Source organism: Budorcas taxicolor, chromosome 25 (assembly GCF_023091745.1).
Source record: "Budorcas taxicolor isolate Tak-1 chromosome 25, Takin1.1, whole genome shotgun sequence".
NCBI classification, from domain to species: Eukaryota; Metazoa; Chordata; class Mammalia; order Artiodactyla; family Bovidae; genus Budorcas; species Budorcas taxicolor.
Genome location: NC_068934.1, coordinates 38,432,858 through 38,447,724, shown reverse-complemented (window position 1 = coordinate 38,447,724; position 14,867 = coordinate 38,432,858).

Sequence of the window (14,867 nt, the reverse complement as noted above, 5' to 3'; positions counted from 1 at the left end):
GGGATTTCTGTGTGTTGATTTTATATCCTGCAACTTTACCATATTTATTGTTTAGCTCTAGTAATTTTCTGGTGGAGTCTTTAGGGTTTTCTATGTAGAGGATCATGTCTTCTACAGTGAGAGTTTTACTTCGTCTTTTCCAATTTGGATTTCTTTAATTTATTTTTCTCTTGGATTGATATGTCGATCATTATGTAGTGCCCTTCTTTGTCTCTTTTCACAACCTTTGTTTTAAAGTCTATTTTATTTGATATGAGTATTGCTACTCCTGCTTTCTTTTGGTCTCTATTTGCATGGAATATCTTTTTCCAGCCCTTCACTTTCACTCTGTATGTGTACCATGTTTCAAAATGAGACTCTTTAGACAACATATATAGGGGTCTTGTTTTTGTGTCCATTCAACCAGTCTTTGCCTTTTGTTTGGGGCAGTCTGCTGCTGCTACTGCTGCTGGTGCTGCTAAGTTGCTTCAGTCGAGTCCAACTCTGTGCAACCCCATGGACAGTAGCCCAACAGGCTCCCCCATCCTTGGGATTCTCCAGGCAAGAACACTTGAGTAGGTTGCCAGTTCCTTCTCCAATGCATGAAAGTGAGAAGTGAAAGTGAAGTCACTTAGTCGTGTTTGACTCTTTGTGACCCCATGGACTGCAGCCTACCAAGCTTCTCCATCCATGGGATTTTCCAGGCAAGAGTACTGGAGTGGGGTGCCATTTCCTTCTCCGCTGGGGCATTCTATCCATTTACATTTAAGGTAATTATTGATAAGTATGATCCCATTGCCACTTACTTTATGGTTTGGGGTTCGAGTTTCTACACCCTTTCTGTGTTTCCTGTCTACACAAGATCCTTTAGCGTTTGTTGAAGAGCTGGATTGGTGGTGCTGAATTCTCTCAGCTTTTGCTTGTCTGTAAAGCTTTTGATTTCTCCTTCATATTTGAATGAGATCCTTTCTGGGTACAGTCATCTGGGCTGTAGGGATTTTTTGTTTCATCACTTTAAGTATGTCCTGCCAACCCTCCTGGTTTGAAGTGTCTCTATTGAAAGATAAGCTGTTTTCCTTATGGGAATCCCCTTGCTGCTATTTATTGTTTTCCCTTGCTGTTTTCAACACTTGTTCTTTGTGTTTGATCTTTGTTAATTTGATTAATATGCATCTTGGGGTGTTTGGCCTTGGGTTTATCCTGTTTGGGTCTCTCTGGATTTCTTGGACTTGCATGATTATTTCCTTCCTCAATTTAGGGAAGTTTTCAAATATTATCTTAAGTATTTTCTCAAGGTCTTTCTTTCTGTCTTCTTCTTCTGGGACTCCTGTGATTCTTATGTTGGGGCGTTTAACATTGTCCCAGAGGTCTCTGAGATTATCCTCATTTCTTTATATTTCTTTTTCTTTTTCCTCTCTGTTTCATTGATTTCTGCCATTCTATCTTCTATCTCCATTATTCTACTGTTGGTTCCCACCAGATTCTTTTTGAACTCATTTATTGCATTATTCATTATATATTGACTCTTTTTTGTTTCTTCTATGTCCTTGTTAAACCTTTCTTGCATCTTCTCAATCCTTGTCTCCAGGCTACTTATCTGGATTTCCTTATTTTTTTCAAGATTTTGGATTGTTTTCACTATCATTATTTCGAATTCTTTATCAGATATATTCCTTTTCTCTTCCTCTTTTGTTTGGTTTGGTGGACATTTATTCTGTTCCTTTACCTGCTGGGTATTTCTCTGCCTCTTCTTCTTGCTTATATTGCTGTGTTTGTGGTTGCCTTTCCATATTCTGGCAGTTTGTGGAGTTCTTTTTATTGTGGAGTTTCCTTACTGTGGGTGGGTTTGGACGGATGGCTTGTCAAGGTTTCCTATTTAGGCAAGCTTGTGTCATTGTTCTTGTGGGTGGAGGTGGATTTCTTCCCTCTGTAGTGCAATGAATTGTCCAGTAATGAATTATGAGATGTCCATGGGTTTGGAGTGCCTTTGTGCAGCCTGTATATTGAAGCTCAGAGCTATGTTCCTGTGTTGCTGGAGAATTTGCATGGTATGTCTTTCTCTGGAACTTCTTGGCCCTTGGGTGGTGCTTGGTTTCAGTGTAGGTATGGAGGCATTTGATGAGTTCCTATCAATTAGTGTTCCCTGGATTCAGGAGTTCTCTGGTGTTGTCAGGATTTGGACTTAAGCCTCCTGCCTCTGGGTTTCAGTCTTATTCTTAGAGTAGCCTCAAGACATTTCCATCTATACAGCACCAATGATAAAACATCTAGGTTAAAGATGAAAAGTTTCTCCACAGTGAGGGACACCCAGTGAGGTTCACAGAGTTACATGGAGAAGAGAAGAGGGAGGAAGGGAGGTAGAGGTGACCAGGAGTAGAAGAAGGGGAATCAAAAGAGGAGAGAGCAAGCTAGCCAGTAATCACTTCCTTATGTGCTCTCCACAGTCTGGATCCCTCAGAGATGTTCACAGAGTTACACAAAGAAGAGAAGAGGGAGGAAGGAAACAGAGGTGGCCAGTGGGGATAAAGGGGGAAATCAAAAGGAGAGAGATAGATCCAGCCAGTAATCAGTTCCCTAAGTGTTCTCAGTCATCTGGAACACACAGAGAGTCACAGATTTGGGTAGAGAAGAGAAGGGGGAGGAAGGAGATAGAGGCAACTTGGTGGAGAAAAAGGAGATCCAAATGGGGAGAGAGAAATCAGGCCAGTGATCTCGCTCCCAAATAAAAATGGTTACTGAAGATTGGGTTCTTAAAGGTACAGAATTGATAACAAATACCAAAAAGCAAAGATTAAAAATCTAGAGTAGAGGTTGGAATCTCAAAAATACAATATTAAAGAAAAAAACTATCAAAAATTATATATATAGAAGTTTGCTTTAAGAAATAGGGTCTTTTTCTTTTTTTCAAAGTAATAGTAGGTTATAAAAATGAAATTTAAAAGAGTAGTAATCAGTTATAATGAGGTGGATGAAACTGGAGCCTATATTACAGAGTCAAGTAAGCCAGAAAGAAAAATACCAATACAGTATACTAACACCTATATATGTGATTTAGAAAGATGGTAATGAACCCTCTATGCGAGACGGTAAAGAGACAGAGATGTATAGAACGGACTTTTAGACTCTGTGGGAGAGGGAGAGGGTGGGATGATTTGGAAGAATGTTATTGAAATATCTATACTAGCAGGTAAGAAACGAATTGCCATTCTATATTCAATACAGGATACAGGATGCTTGGGGCTGGTGCACTGGGATGATCCTGAGAGATGATATGGGGTGGGAGGTGGGAGGGGGGTTCAGGATTGGGAACTCATGTACACCCGTGGCTGATTCATGTCAATGTATGGCAAAACCAATACAGTATTATAAAGTAAAAATAAAAATAATAAAACAAAACAAAACAATGAATAGATACCAACCCCAAGAAAAAAAATTTAAAAAAAAAATAAAATAAAGGAGTAGTAGAGGACTTAAAAATTAAAAAAAAAATAAATTTAAAGAATGAAAACAGTAAAAATATATCTAGGATTTTCTCTGGTGTTGTTGTGGACAGTGTGGCATCAGTTCACTTTCAGATAGCTCCTTTTCCAGCTTATACTTCTCAAGATCTATGGGCCCCTTGCTATGTAGTCAGTGCTGACTGCAGGGTTTTAATCTATTGCACCTGTCACTTCCAGGGTGGGTCCCTCTGTTGTACCTTCTTCTGTTTGCTGGTCTCTTCAGTGTCTAATTTCTGCCCTGACCAAAGGGGTTGGTGGTGCACAATTTTTTAGGCTCAACTGTTCACTCGTGCTGTGGGGACGGAGAAACACTGCAAACAAATATCACTGGCGTGGATGGGGAGTGCTCCCAGTGTCTCAGGCACACTGGGTTTGCCCCTGCTCATGGCGTGTGTGCTTTCCCAGTCTACACTGTTCAGGCTCTAGGTTGCTCTGCTGAGAACTGTCTGAGGCGGGCCCTGGGTTGCATGTACTTCCCAGGTCTAAGCCGCTCAGGTTCATTTACTTGGGTACTCAACAAAGGTGCAGACTCGATTGGGCCTGTGTTTTGTTCCCTTCCCAGGTCCGAGCCACTCAAGTGACCATGACCAGGTGTTTGGCGAGTGTGGTTGCTCCTACTTATTGCCTCTCCCATCCGTGCTGCTCAGTTTTCTGGGTGTACAACAGGACTACCTTCTCAGGAGGATATTGACCATCCAGAATCCCAAGAAGACTTGGTTAGCAACGAAGCCTGCTTCCAGTTTTCTTTCCAGGAGAATCTGTGGGACAGAGAAGCCTGGTGGGGTGCTGTCTAAGGAATCGCACAGAGTCGGACACGACTGAAGTGACTTAGGAGCAGCAGCAGCAGCTGCTTGCAGTTTGGTAGATGATGACTCTCTGGGGCCATGATTGCCCCCTTCCGGCTCTGGCTGCCCTCGCTCACCTGTCCGTGGCAGGGGATGTGCCGGTCCACAGCCAGCTACCTCTGCTCATTCCTTTGACTGTGAGCTGTCCTGGAGGTGTCTTAGTTTAAGGCTTTTTGCCGGGTTAGCTATCCCAGGGTCTGGTTTGCTATCTCAAGTTAGTTCCCTCAGATTGCCCTTGGGACATTCAGTCCCGGTCCTTGTTCTAAGCAATGCAGCCCATAGCCCCCTGCCCAGTCCCCGCTTGCTAGTGGCAGATGTGGGCGTCTACACTGCTTCTCTGCTGGGAGTTACCATTGGGCATATAATCTGCGGGTTTAAATTATTTATTTATTTTTCCTCCCAGTTATGTTGCCCTCTGAGGTTCCAAGGCTCACCACAGACTCACCAGTGAGAGCGTTTCCTGGTGTTTGGAAGATTCTCTATTTTTTAAGACTCCCTTCCTGGGACCAATCTCCATCTCTACCTCTTTTGCCTCTCTTTTTATCTGTTACATTTTTCCTACCTCCTTTCAAAGACAATGGGCTGCTTTTCTGGGTGCCTGATATCCTCTGCCTGCATTCAGAAGTAGTTTTGTAAAATTTACTCAGCATTCAAACGCTCTTTTGATGAATCTTTTGGGGAGAAAGTGTTCTACCTGTCCTATTCCTCCACCATCTTAGGACTGTCCCTGAAATTACTCATAATTCCCATGAGATCAATAGGGCCCTGAAGACAATATTGCCTTGCTAGTGGGGAATAGTAAACCTGGTCTAAAGGCTTGTTTCATCTCTGCTTGAAAAACATTACCGCAAGCCTTCAAAAAATGCAACGTTTCCAAGAAATTAACAGTGTTTGCAAACAGTGAAAGGAATAACTTATAAAAAATTATTCCTTTCACTGTTTGCAAACACTGTTAAAAAAATATCCAGCATCCAAATGTAAAGTGACTACATCCACAATCCAATTTAAAATTTCTGTATAAATTGTTAACATATTTGTCCTAGTTTCATCTCAATATTGTAAGGTAATTATTCTCTGATTAAGATAAATAAATAAATTTAAAAAGAAAAAATCCAGATGCATAAAGAAGCAAGAAAATATCCATAACAAGGGCAAAATCAATTAGTAAAAACACAAGTAAGATATATGTTACATAATTAGCTGGAGGGACATTAAATTGCTTACTACATCAGTAATCCTTATATTCATGAAGCTGAAGAATACTGAGTACATTAAATAGAGACATGTAAAATAGAAATGCAAAGACACTGGGGAAAAATTAATTGTGCATCAGAGACTTTTGAAGTAACTTTAAGAGTGCTAAAATATATGTAAATGGAATCACACAGAAAGTAAAGACAGGAGAATAAAGCAAAGAACTTCATAATTACTGGTTGAAAAATTTCCAGGTATGATGAAAGCTTTAAAGCCATTAACACAGAAACTCATTTAACTCGAAGACAAAAAATATGACAACTCTACAAAGGCACATCATAATTCATGGATTAAGACAATCAACCAAAGAAATGTAACCAGAAGGAAAAACAGACACAGTAGAACAAAAAATGGGAATGACAGCAGATTAGGCAAATGAAACAATGTTAACCAGGGTACACTGGTGCCAGATCTTAATTGCTGAGAGAAATACAATTGACTCAGAACTCTATACCCAAGAAAAATACATATCAAAAACAAGATAGAATACTTTCTCAGACAGACAGCAACTAAAAGACTGCATCGCCACCAACAGACCAATATAATAAATGTTTTTTAACAGGTCTCAAGTCAGAAGGAATTTAAATAAAGTGAAAATCTGGATCTACAGGAGGAATGAACACTACCCAAAATGATAAACATGTAATATGTATTAAAAGTTAAATATAGGGACTTCCTTGGTGGTCCAGTGTTTACAGATCAGCGTTGCAATGCAATGCATTTGCCAATGGAAAAGTTTTGTTCCTTTGCCAGAGAACTAAGATGCCACATGCCACTGAGCAACTATGCCTGCATATCTAAAATAGAGTTTACACGCTGCAAGTACTGAGCTTACCCTCCTCAAATAGAGAGTCCCTACCACAAGGAAGATCCTGCATGCCACACTAAGTCCCAGTATAGACAAAGAAATGATAAGTGAATAAATAATTTAATAATTATCATAATTAATAATGATAGACTGGCAAGTTAAAGATGCATACCATGGATCTTAAAATTACTTAAAAAACAGTTACAGTGAATAAAGTGACAAAGGATATAAAAGGGAATTCAAAAACGTACTCAGTCACAAAGAAGTCAGGGATAAAAAGAGACATGGGAAGAAAGACCATGGGACAAACTGAAGATAAAGAGCAAGATAATAGAGTTAAAACAACTAGAATTAACCCCTCACATGTGAACCCAGATTGAAGATATACCCCAGGCCCCAGACAACAGCAGATCCCCATACACTGCACTATGAAGCTGAAACAGAGCCTGCCAGGCTCCAGAGCCCCATGTGCCTGGGCCCAGAACAGCACCAAAAGTTTATAAGGAACAGTAATTTAGAAGACTTCAATCATACAAAGTACACCTCTGTTTATAAAGAAATGGCATTAGAAATCAATGTTCACTGGACAGAAGAAGAAGGTGCTAGCATAGTGCAGACCTTCCCACTTTTACAACACTAATTCTGCCGAGGAAGGAGCAGATAAATTACAGGACTTACATCTCTTCAATACTAGACATATTTGACATACATAGACAATACTAGACGTATATGTTTGATTTTCACGGTTCAGTCTCCTCTCTTGCTCATCCTGGGCAACAGGGACTACTCCTCTAAACCACAGCTCAATCACTACACAAAAGGCCAGATGATATTTGCCGAGTCTTTCACATAAACCTGTGAAAACTTGTTTCCTCCTATTTCACACTCTTGGCTCTTTTCAATCAACCATGGCTCTTGTCCTACCTCCTAGGATCTTGGTCCTCTGTCACTTGCAGTCATGTTCCCATACACCGGGCCTCAATTACACCCAAAGAAATTCCTATTCAGAGTGGCCATAATATACGCAAAAAGGGAAAGAACGGGCAGCTCCTTACTCTCCTCTCTTCTTCCTTCACTACCTACATTCACTGAAAACCTGTGTAGCAAGTTTGTTACATACAAACGTTCAAGTTGAAAACTTTCAAACATGTAAAAGTGCATTTCATGTGCAATCGCATCAGTTAATTCACAGATATGACACACATTGTCATGGGCATATGTAAGACAATTTGGTGTGCATTTGTGTATTTTACTGTACAGAACTGTATGGAGTACAATAGTGCAGGACTTTTATTTCAAGCCTATGCTGTCTGAAAGGAAGCATAAATGCAGTGGTAATGCAGATGCTACTACTGTTCTATTTTTAAATGTGTGCTTAGTTGCTCAGCTGTGTCTGAATTTTCAGCATATGGACTGCAGTCCGCCAGGATCCTCTTGCCATGGGGATTCTCCAGACAAGAATACTGGAGTGGGATGCCATGCCCTATCCACGTATGCAAGATTTAAAATGTTTCTTTTATTGTTTGTGTTTGTTTTTTATGTATTAATTGCATGAAAAGCATCATAAAGCTATTAAACTACAGTAATATATAGCCAATTGTCTTAGTTGGCTACCTAAGTAACTTTGCTGGATTTATGAAGAAATTGGGATTTTTGAACACCCTTTCAAATGGAACTTGTTCATATACAGGGGACTCACTGTTCTGCTAAAACCTGTGGATCCAAAACCGAACGCATCCCCTCCAGGTCCAAGGAAGTCACATTCTTGGTTGGGATTTTAGAGGAAACGTGAGATCTCCATAATTCTAGCCATTTCAGTCTTTTCAAAAGACCTTGATCAGGACAAACAGATACTAAGGTAGAAATAGTCGTTGTGTATCTACCCACTTCTAGAAAGTGTTGCTAAGTTTTCAATACTGGATCTTGTAATGCTGGTGGACTATTGGAGAAGTGATGTGACCAAAAATAAGGAAGATGAAACAGGTAGGTCAGAATGTGAGGTAACAAAGACAAGGTATTTAGAAGCTGAAGAATTGAGAGATATTTGGGACCTGAGTTGGAAAAGCAGTTTTGAAAACAAATTGGGTCATGTGGTATGTGTAATCCTCACTTCATTCCTTAGAAGATTTCTACTGACCAGTCTGCCTCTATTTTCTGGAGCACAGTTCAGATCCATCTAGCTGTTTCTCATTGCTCCTCCTTTCTCCTGGCTCCCACACTGTGGCCAGCGGTTCAGACTACTACATTAATTTCATTTGTTATTGTTGTTGTTGTTGTTCTTTAAGGCAGGTGCTGCAGGCTACCTACAAAATGATCAGTTCTCTGCTTCTCTTTCAAAACTGAAAATAGCTTGTTATATAGCCATGAGCCCAGTAGCTATAGGACTGCCCTTTCTGTACACCTCTGCCTTAGTCATGACTGGTGACTTAGAGATGCAAGAAGATCTGTAAGAGGGATTTCTTGGAAGACTGCATTCAAGGAGCTGATTTAGCTGAGAGATGGGACTCTTCCCTTCCCTACTTTCTTCCTAACTGTTGTTTGGATTTTAGTTGTGATGGCTGGAACTCCTGCAATTGGACAATCATGTAACCTTGGAGATGGATACCACCCAAGCTCTGGCTGGCCCACCCCCAGCTTTGTTTCAGAGGGAGAGAAAAATCAAGTTTATCTTGCTAAAGTTATAGTTTTTTAGTGTTTTGCAATGTGTATCCAAACTTAACCATGATGCTACTATGTGTTTAATATGATACAGTCTTATTATTTTGTTGGGTTTAGTGAATATATTTATATTTTACATTTCTCTAATTTTTATTTTAATAATTGTTTCATCAACCATTATACCTAAATTGTATAAATGTAAAATTATTATTATAAGCACCCTTTCCTTTAGATTTTGAATTTTTATACTTTCTTATCTTCTTTTGATTCTTGTTTTGTCCGTATTTGTACAGCCTGGGCCATGTTCTCTCTTATAAACTCATCCATATCCATATCTGCAGGCTAAAACAGACTGAGAGCTGGGTGGGGAGAACCAAAGAAGAATGAATTACAGAGACATGAATGAAGGATGCTGCCCCTTGTTACTCATCATGAATGTTCTTCAATAGGATAACATTCCCCTGCCCTCCTGTGTGCCCACCATCCACAGGTTTGCCATGATCATGGAAGATACTTCAGACAGAGGAATTTGAGTAGGTGTGATATGTCACTTCCAAATGGAAGTATTATTTTCTGTCCCACTAGCTGGAATGCAGATATAATGACAGGAGCTGGAGTAGCCATGTTAGATCAAAGGTAAGCAGCACAGGTGTAAGATGTGACAAGAAAAATGTGGTCCCACATCTCTGTGGAGAGACCTACACTAACATTATATGACAGAGAAATGAAATTGTATTGTATTTAAGGAAATGTTATTTAGGTTTTGATTACAGTCGTTGAACCTGTAGCCTAACACTCATAATAGAATAATTGATCTTTGTGTTAGCCTTGTCTTGACATTAGGGTCTGAATGAGACAGTATCTATACATGTATTCTTAGAAGAGAGTAAAGTGACAGCCCTGCCCTCTGGAAGCTATGCTCTAGTGTAGGATTCAGAAACTGAAGAAGAACAAAGCCACATGGCAGGACAGGTTCAAGATCCTGTAGGAACCCTTGGGAGGGGAACCTCAGTCAGTCCTGATCTCAGGAGTTTGCTTGAAGCAGGGACAATCCTCTCTCAGTCTCCTTATAAATAGGCCATGGTGCCTAGTTTCATGTAAAAGTGAGTTATTTCAAATTCCTTCTGGAGTGTTTTCCCTTTTGATCCAGTGCTTAAGATATGAGTTTGAGACCTGGTTTGGCAAGATTGGAAATGCTCCAGGGCAACTAATCCGGTGACCCAAAACTTCTGAGCCTGAGTGACCTAGAGCCTGTGATCTATATCAAGGGAAGCACAGGACTGAAAAGCCAGTGCACTGCAATTAGAGTAGCCCCTGCTCGCTGACAATACAGAAGTCCTGAGCAGCAGTGAAGACCTGCTGCTGCTGCTAAGTCACTTCAGTCTTGTCTTACTCTGCGAGTCCCCATAGACAGCAGCCTACCAGGCTCCCTCGTCCCTGGGTTTCCCCAGGCAAGAACAATGGAGTGGGTTGCCATTTCCTTCTCCAGTGCATGAAAGTGAAGTCGCTCATTCGTGTCTGATCCTCAGCCACTGCATGCACTGCAGCCTTCCAGGCGCCTCCGTTCATGGGATTTTCCAGGCAAGAGTACTGGAATGGGGTACCACTCCCTTCTCCGCAAAGAAGACCACAGTTTAGTTCAGTTCAGTTTCTCAGTCGTGTCCAACTCTTTGAGATTCATGAATCGCAGCACGCCAGGCCTCCCTGTCCATCACCAACTCCCGGAGTTCAGTCAGACTCACGTTCATCAAGTCAGTGATGCCATCCAGCCATCTCATCCTCTGTCGTTCCCTTCTCCTCCTGCCCCCAGTCCCTCCTAGCATCAGAGTCCTTTCCAAGAAGACCTAGTGCTGGCAAAAAAAAAATAAAAATAAAAATAAAGATTCTCCCAGAGAAACCAGTGAGGTCTCACAGGAAGCAGGACATGAGAAAGGGTGAAACCAGTCTGGGTCTGATATCATGCAAGTCATGGAGAGGGAAGCTACAGCCTACTTTCACAGGGAACGTGGGATATAAGTTGTGCCTCAAACATGCCCCAACCCAAGGCTACAGAGCTGGGATTTCACCCTCCCACTAGTGCCTCCCTCTCATCCTTCAACTAACACCCAACTGGTGTCTCCAAGCCCTTGTATTAGAATCTCCAAAGACAAATCAAAGGTGACACTAGAAGCAAAAGACACCAAAGCTCAGGAAAATGAAACCTCAGATAATGTCTCGATTTCTGCACCCAGTCTGCCATCTCCAACATCATATCTGAAATCCTGCGAGTCTAAAGAACTCCATGGGTCTCTACATGTGAGCATTTTTTTTTTTCATTCAGGTTTTAATTTATATAGGAGTGTAGTTGATTTACAGCGTTGTATTAATATTAGTTATATGGGAAATTAATTTCCTTGTACAGATACATGTATCCATTGTTTCTTAGATTCTTTTCCCATACAGGATATTACAGACTATTAAGTGGAATTCCTGTGCTGTACCATTGATTATCTATTAAATAAAATAGTATACATATATTAATCTCAAACTCTCCATTTATCCCTCTCCCACCTTTCCACATTTGTAACTATAATTATTGTTTTGATGGAGGGAAGTTTCTAGGCACATTTGGATCTGGGTCTGTGCTTGTGAGAGTGGAGTGGCCAGGGAAAGCAAGCCTGAGAGAGATTCATTTGAGATGATGCTGAATGTGCAGAAGGACGTTGCCATGCAAAAATCTGGGAGAAAAACATTCTACATGTGGGAAGTAGCCCCTGATAAGGACCAATGTAATCATGTTTAATAACTGGCTACTCTTTCGCTGCCATTCTTCCTTCCATGTTTGGAACTTGGTATACTGGTCAACCATGACCTCATCCCATGCTTCAGTTGTGAGTTAGCAACAATGAGCCATGTCAGCCTTCCCAAGAAGGGAGAACCAGGCTTTATCACGAGGCTAAATATGCTCTGGACTCAGGGACTTGTCCACAAACTGGTTATCACCAGAAGCATCAGGTGCCAGGGGCACCACCAATGCCTCTGACTATCTCCATGTACTTGTTCTCAGGAGTAGAAAAGCCAAGGAACTAATAGAGCGAATAAACAAGTAATGACTCTTGTTTCATCTTGCCCCATGTGATTCCCACGGCCCATTGACCACACCAAAAACTCTTTCCTCTATTTCTTCTTCAAAGGTGGCTTGTGAATAACATCAGCACCTGACTATGAAGCCTGGTGGCTGGAACTCTAATCACAGTCAGCTGGGACCCAGAGATGTCCAGCCTTGTCCTGTGTGTCTGTCCTTTTTCTCCAACCAGATTCATAAAACAAAGTCCCTACAAAATATAAGGGTGATTGTAATTCTCTCAAGGCCTTAGAAGCTCCAAGGTCTGTTTGGAGCATCAAAGTGGGAACACATCCCCTGCATCCTGGCTACTCTCAGAACCCGATTTCGCTCAGCCAGTGGTTCCCTGAGGAAACATAAGACACGTATCCAGAAGGCTGAGAAGAGAATGCTTCTCGCTCTGAATGCATGTTCATGTTACCCAGTCAGCCAAGGATCTGTCCTGTGTGAATGAGGAGTGGGAACTCTGAGGATCTGAGTTGGGAGTGAGTCAGTCACCACATGCATCACGCCCTCCTAGGGTCACTACAGCTGGAGCTCTCCCACTGTGCCTGGAACCCAGAAGAAACAGCCCTGAGCATTGCTTTCCTGCTGCTCCATGGAAGCAGGTCTGCTGATAAAATTGGAACCAGACTTGAGGGGCAACTGGAAAGAAACTTCCCCTCTGGTGCTTGCAGACATCTGAGAGCTACCCAGAAGTGAATGCAATGGAGTTTTCTCTCATCTTTCCCTTTTCGGAAGTCTCCTAGCCTGGGAACCAGAACTCCTGGGTCCCAAGTCTTCACTAACTTACCTGCAGCTAAGATGAGTCATACACCCCAAGGTTCAGTTTCCCATTTTTTGGATAAGGGAGACTGCACATGCTCCAGAACACTTGTTCCAGAATAAGACTCAATGCCAATCAGTGGACAAGTGGCTGAGCGGTGGCTGTTGCTGAGGATGATGAGGTTGCCTCTGGTGGGTAGGGGGATGTAAATGCCTGGTGATGTTCATGGCTCCTGGTCTCAGGACTGATAGTTGTAAACCGCTTGGCACACAGCTGCTGTGCCACTGGGGACTTTAGAGGCCTTTCCACTGGAACTTACTATCATCTGGGTTCTGTGGGATGAGATAAGGTAGTTATAAGTCAGAAGTTACCAATGGGGAAGCTTGTATATTCCTCAGCAGAAACCCAAATTAGGGTGATGAATCATCTCTCCAAGAAAACTCTGGGAACTAGATATGCCAGGACTCTTAGACAAATTTTGTAGTATTTTAAATACAATTTAAAGTCGGTCATCTTTTGGATGACCTGCCATTTGCTCTCTGGCTTGGGATGATACTCACAGTCAGAGTGGAATCAAAGGGCCTCTGGGGGATGCTGGCCCTCTCCCTGTGACACATTAGGAGTGAGTACAGCTCTCTCCCTTCCACATCTGGGGCAGGAATTCCAACTGGAAGGACGTGACCTCCAAGTTTAACCGGAAGATTCAAGAAGGTCTGGCCCTCTGGTAGGCACTATTATTTTCCCAGTGCTTTTTCCTTCCCTCCTGTGTCCTGTGCAAGCTGCCCACCTCCTGGTTACTGGGTTCTGAATTCCTCCTCCCTTCACTTGTAGATATCTAGGCAGTCTCACTTGTGGCTCCCTCCCTACACAGGCCCAATCCCTCACCTGCAGATCACACTAAAGGAGGGAAAATCAAGACGGGTCTTTCCATTTCATTCTTCCTAAAAATGTCCACATTCCTTCTGCTTCCAGACCCTGTCCTGAGTTATCAACATCTCCACCTAGATGACTGAGCTTAGGAGAGGAATGGAGATGCAGATTAGGGGTGGGGGTGGTAAGGTTGACAGCTGTGGGGGACAGTTTTCAGATGACAAGAGATGAGTTGGGGTAAGGAGCATGTGGTCCTCCAACCACTCATTCATTTGGGACCTGCCTAAATCTGTATTCTTGGGCTCCTCAGGGTATCACTAAGACAGAACCTTCAAAATGGACTTTCCATAATCCTCTTACTGCAAAACAATTTCAAACAAAACAAATATAAGAAAGAAGAGTGTCATGAACCCTATATTTCATCAATAGGCATCAATAACTACAAAACTAACCTCTTAGTCCCACTGGTTTTCATAGACCGGAGACTATGCAACATCAAGTTGGTGGCCAATTGAGTTCCCAGCAAAGACATTCTTGACTTGCACAAGTCTTTCTCTTCTTGCTATGCTCTCACATGTGGTGGTTGAATGGAAGGAAGAAGAGGGAGAATAAGAGAGAAAAAGAAGGAGAGGCTAATCCCATCATGAGGGACCACCATCAAAACCCCATGTCAACAGGGTACCTGCCAAAGTCCCTACTTCCTAATACCATCACACTGGCAGTCAAGAGTGGACATAATTCAATCCATAGCATAGCATAGCAGCTTTCTATTTTTAAATCAAGACAGACCATCATTTTATTCTCTCTGTTTTAATGCTTATTCATTTTCCTTGAAGTATTTTAGGGACAAGATGAACATTTCACCAAATGTACATAATGAGTATTTGTGGTAGAATGATAGGATATGAAAAAAATGCTCTTTTGTTCCCCCCAAAATGAACATTTTATATCCAGTCCATGTGTAAATTTCCGTGATGCTCAAAAAGCAAATGTCCTTTCACAGTTTATTGAACGAATGTAGTCACATGTTGTACTTGGTTGTTCTCATTTAGGACTAAATAAATGTTCCTCTCCCAATTTTAAT